This window comes from Bombus huntii, chromosome 18 (assembly GCF_024542735.1).
Source record: "Bombus huntii isolate Logan2020A chromosome 18, iyBomHunt1.1, whole genome shotgun sequence".
Lineage (NCBI taxonomy): Eukaryota > Metazoa > Arthropoda > Insecta > Hymenoptera > Apidae > Bombus > Bombus huntii.
Genome location: NC_066255.1, coordinates 2,753,192 through 2,760,245, shown reverse-complemented (window position 1 = coordinate 2,760,245; position 7,054 = coordinate 2,753,192). Strand labels below are relative to the sequence as shown.

At 37.3% G+C, this 7,054-nt stretch overlaps 1 long non-coding RNA gene across 1 annotated transcript; it reads right to left on the bottom strand.

Moving 5' to 3' along the window:
• Positions 1–4,121: 4,121 nt before the first annotated feature.
• LOC126875380 (uncharacterized) lies at positions 4,122–7,054 on the bottom strand. The gene is made up of 3 exons (XR_007693393.1): positions 6,886–7,054; positions 6,522–6,773; positions 4,122–6,185 (listed from the first exon to the last, which is right to left on the bottom strand). It is a non-coding gene; the product is annotated as an uncharacterized LOC126875380 (long non-coding RNA).

Below are 7,054 nucleotides of genomic sequence, written 5' to 3'. Positions count from 1 at the left end.
TAATATTATACAGAGTTGCGGTTGCAACATTGTAAATTGATTGTTCAAAGTATGACGTTGCTACGCAGTCGAACACGTGAAATTAATGAATTTGCGGTTTTTACGTCTGTTCTCACGAATTAATTTTGTTCTGTAGCAACAGCGTGACTTTCATATTTTACAAAGCGTTGCGAGGTTCCAGAAGGTCTGCTTTATCTTTCATCGGTGAGAAAATGTTGATTTTTCGGGGATCATGGCGTGAAAATAAAATGATCCGAACAAACCAGGTCCCAGGTTAAATTTGTTCCACGGACATCCTATCGTGTTATATATACGGGGTGTAAATAGTAAATTTCGTCAGCTTCTCGGTGACACGAGTTTTATCAGTGGTTTACGTGGAACATAGGGAGTAGCCAGTGGCGAAACCCTCTTAGTCCTCGACAAGTATCCCCTTCGACGCTAACCGAATTGGGCATTATCGCCCTTCGTGTAATTAATCCTGCTATTCCGTTAACCCAAGATGAAGAAGGATCAGTATTAATCTTGTTGATCAAGAATCATCCCACTTCTGGACGAAGCTTAGAACTCTGCTCCATTTTCTGTTACAATGTTTCTTGCTTAAACTTTACCATTCAAAGACTAATATCAATTTTCCTGCAAACAGATTCTGGATTTGTACGTGTTTATAAGAATGTCAGAATATTAGAATGTTATTTCAATATTAGAATTTTGAAAATCACTTTCTCTTGTTACAGTATTTAGAAGATAAAACAAAGCTCCACTTAGGTTCAGCTAGGTTAGCTCCACTTAGGTTCAGCTAGGTTAGCTCCACTTAGGTTCAGCTAGGTTAGCTCCACTTAGGTTCAGCTAGGTTAGCTCCACTTAGGTTCATCTAGGTTAGCTCAACTTCATAAAAGTATAAACATGCAACAAGATTGGCAATCTTCTTATGAGATACCAGATATGGTATCTTCCCCAAATTTTTGAGTAAAAATCTGCGAACCATATTTACAATTTTTAGTAAAACGAGCAGGAATTTGATACACGGTGAGGTTAGTAAAATATGGTTTTTGACATTCATTCGAGTTCCATGCACAAGGTATGATTCGTTCCTGCCGCGTGTTTTGCAATTCTGACACGTTATCGACTGTTATCCAGAGCATCCAGCGCCATTCCTTTATCGCTTAATACGCCGTGACGACTTGAAATTAAACCCATCGCTCGTCCGACAAAAACATAATCCGACGATGGTAAAGAGGGAAATCGGACATAGGAGCAGGGAGGATCATAGCGGAGCGACCCGTGACGCGCATAGAATCGCCATTTCAAGCTCCTCTTCACAGCTGCTCTCTTTTTTCCATCGCTGCCATTGTGACAGCCCCTCTCGAGCACAAAGCGTGGACACGAGCTACGATTCTTCACAGTTACAGCTTAAAAAGTGTCTTAATCGTGGTGTACTGTCGTTTTAAACAAACTCCTAATCGCTCTTCAAAATGCCTTTGGACTATCTACGTTCTCTGTAGTTCAATTTTTTTCACCTAACAAATATATTTCTATTCTTTTCTTCTTTTTTTGTCGCTCTACAACTTTGGAAAGTTTCGTGTGTCTTAAAGGACACCGCGGTCTTCCCAGCGATTTGTCAATTTTCCCTGAACAGTGTCGTGCTCCAAATTAATGACAACATTTTTGGGAAAAGGTCCGGACGAATGAATTGGATCCGTGACGCACGCATTCCGTTTCTCACGAGCCGAGGCACCAGGATCGACCCTTCGATACAATTAAAAGAAGGGTCCGCCCTGGACTATTTGGTCCAGCCTACAACAACATCCTGCCGTACTCGTCGACCGGGATTGGACGAGGAAAGATCCTTTGACATTGGTCCATAGCCGAATTCCTGGACCATTATTAACACCCTGCTGTTTTCCGCTGGCCACGTTTCGATTTTCATGGCTGCTGCTCATAGAGGGTAAGAGGATATTTCCTCTTCTTCAGGCAGAACATCTAGAAAATTTAAGTTTCCGGTTGAATGCGTTTGTTTGATGGAAAAGAATGAGTTAAATGGTAAAAATTAGAATTGGTATTTTGATTTCTCTATAAAGGACAATATTAACATTATATTATTGTTAGTTCTAAAGATACAAATAAAGGATACGTAGTAAGAGAAGAAAAGAAGTTTGTAATTCCTCTTCTTTGGTTCCTCTGGCTCCTCAATTTCCTGTTTCTTCTTTTTGATTCTTCTGGAAAATTCAATAAATATTACAATAATATGGGATGAATTTGTTTTGAAGAAATGTTATACCAGGTGTGTAGATAGTTTGACAAAGGGGAAGGAACTTGAAACAAATTTCTGAAGGATACGTAGTAAGAAAAGAAAAGAAGTTTGTAATTCCTCTTGTTTGGTTCCTCTGGCTCCTCAATTTCCTTCTTCTTCTTTTTTGATTCTTCTGAAAAATTCAGTACACATTACAATAATATGAGATGAATTTGTTTTGAAGAAATGTTATACCAGGTGTGTAGATAGTTTGACTAAAGGGGAAGGAACTTGAAACAAATTTCTGAAGGATACGTAGTAAGAATAATTTCTCTTCTTTGGTTCCTCTGGCTCCTCAATTTCCTTTTTCTTCTTTTTGATTCTTCTGAAAAATTCAGTACACATTACAATAATATGAGATGAATTTGTTTTGAAAAAATGTTATACCAGGTGTGTAGAAAATTCAGTAAAAATTCAGTAAACATTAAAATAATATGAGATGAATTTGTTTTGAAAAAATGTTATACCAGGTGTGTAGAAAATTCAGTAAAAATTCAGTAAACATTAAAATAATATGAGATGAATTTGTTTTGAAGAAATGTTATACCAGGTGTGTAGATAGTTTGACTAAAGGGGAAGGAACTTGAAACAAATTTCTGAAGGATACGTAGTAAGAATAATTTCTCTTCTTTGGTTCCTCTGGCTCCTCAATTTCCTTTTTCTTCTTTTTTGATTCTTCTGAAAAATTCAGTACACATTAAAATAATATGAAATGAATCTTTTTTGAAAAAATCTTATACCAGGTGTGTAGATAGTTTGACGAAGGGGAAGGAACTTGAAATCGTACACATTTCTTCGATCGGCAGCGTTAATTAGCCAAGTCGAAATTGTCAATTTCATCGTGTTACGTAAATAATGAGCTGGCCCGTAAACAAGCTCTGATAGATGCTTAAAACAAACCCTTAATTGAATTCACACTTAGTCATTCCGGTTCGCTCGAAAACCGACGAGTCATCCGGCACTGATTTTTTCCCTCCTCCCTTTGCCCTCTTGTTTCCACCAATTTACCCCCGCAGCGCGATTTCTGCCAATAAAACTAGTTTCCACTGCCAAACGAGCAAATTCTTTCGCAATTTTCCTTCCAAGTGCTTGATATCTTAATTCATTGACTCGATTGCCTCTCCAATCCGGTCAGTCGCTATTATCTCTTCATTCTGTAAAAAATTATCATAAAGTAAAAAAAAAAAAGAAAAAAATGTGTTCAAAAATGTACGTACATAAGGCAGCAACAGCTTTAATTTTTTTTTATTCAGACGCAGACCTGGTACAAGTCTGACAGCTGTTACATTGTGATTTTGCGTATGTTGTATTCCAGAAGGCCTTATCGCAGCCGCTATTGCTCGCCCCCGAACCGTTACATTATTCATGTTTAATATCATCAAGTATTTCATCCCTCTGGACAAAAGGCAGCCAGCCATCGCTGACGGCGATGTTAATATCGCCAACATGGACGCGTCTATTGCCATAACAGTATCGCGAACAATCGAAGAACCAGCATATCCTATTAAAGAAATTGCTTTCGAAATATATCCTTGGAATAATGCTTGAAAAATCAAACAATCGATGGTAGGAAAATATTCTTCGTTTTTCTTCCTCTTCGATTATCTGAAACATTTGTATTTTTGAATTTGAAACATTTGTTATTTTATTTGAAACGTATGCATTTATTATTATTATTGTAATATCGCAAAGAATCGAGGAAATACCTTTGATAAAAAAGCAGCTATTTCTAGGTTATGTTCTTTGAATAATAATATTTCGAAACCCATGAAGTTGTCTGCAGAAGAAATTTCTTCAATTCTTTTTTATTTCATGTGGTAAACACAGACGTGTTCATTGCTATAAAAGCGACATAAACGATTGAAAAAGTAGCTTTATTAACAAATAAACTGGTCCTAGAATAATATATTCAAATAATATTTAGAAGACCATGAAGTTGTTTCCAGGAGAAATTTCTTTAATTCTTTTTTATTTAATGTGGTAAACACAGACGTGTTCATTGCTATAAAAGCGACGCAAACAATTGAAAAAGTAGCTTTATTAACAAATAGACTGGTCCTAGAATAATATATTCAAATAATATTTGGGAAACCATGAAGTTGCTTTTGGAAAAAGGTTGTTTGCTTTTCTTCGCGCGATGATTAGCAGAATTCGTGGTCTTACCATGATCGTGCAACCTCGTGCTTTCTATTTATACGAAGTTTGCAGGAAATGACTATCCACAGAACGGCAATCTACTCAGAAATCAGCAGGCATGTTAAGAAGACAAATATGAAACAAATTATGTAGCAACGATTAAGTTAGATACTACTTAAATTACAGTATCACGTACAGGCGCATGCTGCACGTTATATTTGCGTAACATACTGTTATTCAGAACTCTGGGTAGCGCTTTAATTTACCTAATTACCATCATCTTTAAATAATCATTAGCACCTTCTACTCCATCAATCGTAACAGGATTGTGATAATCTGTAGCATCAGTTAATTATCATCTTCTAACAGCTCGTACGTGCATTACTTTTAACGTAATATTGCTAATAAGACAACCATGTTATAGACAGTGATTCCTGACTACACACATTTCGTAGTGCAATCTTATGACATAAGATGTATTAAGTATATAACTGTAATTCTATTATACAATATGAACCGATTAAGGAAAGTAATTATGGCTGCAAGTCCGTTTCATATTGTAAGATTATTTCATGAAACGTATTATCTATGAATTTGAAACGTGCAACGTGTTATCTCACTTTTATAATTGTGATTAAGAAAATAATTGTTTTCGATTAAGAAAGATAATTCTTACTTCAGACATTAATATTTATCACTTGTGAAAGAAGAATTGTTTCATTCATAGATAAAAGCTATAGTAATTACTCTCACGAAACGACCAAATCTATCCAGAACGTAAAACACATTTTCTAATAATTATAATTCCAAAAAATACGATTCCTCCTCATACTCCAAATTTGTTACTTTTACACAGCCGATGTTTATACAGATTCATATTATTGTAAAATAGATTCAAAGTGGAGATTTGCTTCATTCATTAAATTTTACATTTCATATTGTAAATTCTTTTGATACATTAAATACTATCCACGTTCTGTGCATTCTTGCATCCTTTAATCCCGTGCAATGTATTAATATTCAACCATTCGCAATCTCATTCTTTCAAGCAACGTCAATTTCGTTCGTTCCATCAACCATTTTGTCCCTCGGTAACAACCATCGCACTCGACCAACGCCATTCGATCACGCGAATATTGCGGATCGCAAGTTTGTAGAAACAGCTGAAGCATTTAATCCGGGGTGTGTCAAAGAAAACGCGGAAATAGAATCGGGGAGAAGAGGGCGCCGGGACCGAACGCTGTCAGCGTCGCGGCGTCGCCAGGGACGCGTCGCCATCCCCATATCCCATCAGGTTCGCCCTCGTTCCCGCCTCGCCGTCTCCCTTCCTTCACAAAGGGGTTGATGGTGGCTCCGGATCATTCACGGCCGCCGAACGCCGACAATACGCCGGAAATTTCAACGAAACGCTCGCAGCCCCGTTGATTTCCGCGGGGAGTACCCGCTGCCTCTGTCTTCGTTCCGCCTGCCAGTCTTTTCCACTCTTGCTGACTTCGTCACCGTCGTCGAACGATGGCCGCACTGTCGAATCATCGTTCAATCCTACTGGAGCATTATTTTCGACACAATATTGGCTGGCGAAAATGATAACAAGAGGAATATCAAAGGGGTGGTTTATTGTTCTGCAGTTTTCCAACGACTGTTCCACGTGACGAAGAGGAGAGTTTGATGAGTGGAACCAGTAGATGGCTTATTTTGTCTAGTTACTTTGGTAGAGGTTGGAATGCAGCTTCTTTGTGTATGCTTTTTGATACATAACCTAGAAATGGAGAATTTCAATAATTAATAAATTTTTGACAAGTTTGAACTTTTGATGTAATTTTTGTTTTAGTTAGAGAGTAAAGCGAGTGACATTGGTGAGTTTTGTATTTTGTTAGGAAATAAGGAAATGTATTTGTTAAGGAATAAGTAGTAGATAACTAGATAATATTTATCTGGAAGCCATTTTAAAGCGCCATTCCTGCCAGAGTGTATCAAATGGCGACGGAATTTCAAAGGCATTCTACGTGGAATAATTCCAAACTGTTTAGCTTTTTGAGTCCATATTTCGTGACAAAAGTTGTTTATTTAATTGGTAGATTCGAGTGAAACTTACGGATCGTTGAAATCGAAACGAAGAAGTGCAATTATTAAGATCGACGGCGATCGGATATTGAAGAAAAGCAGGATCAGGGCAAGATATCGATAAGTGATTTAGATAAGCGGAAGACGAGTCGATAGAGTCAAAGTCATCGTGCTTGGAGCAGGCACTGACTGATTTCTTCCTCTGTTCCCGTGACTTCTTCATTTCTTACGACTCCTGCCTTGGACAGGTTCATTTAACGCGGAGGACACGAAACTCTCCACTCTATAAAGAAGAAGAAGAAAAAGTAAATAAAATCAAATACGTTCGATTAAGCAAAATAATAATAAACAAGAAATTGAACGTTAGGCGATCGAGCTCTAACTCTTAAACAAACCTTTATAATATAATTCAGCCCTTAGGAAAAACCGTACAAGCACCTTACTATACACATACTTGCGCAATTACTTGAAACAAACATACTGTTGCAAGGTTTCTGAAACAGAGTTAATAACTTCTAAACTCGAGTCTGATCTATTTTAGCAAATCCAAGAAGCTGTACAGTA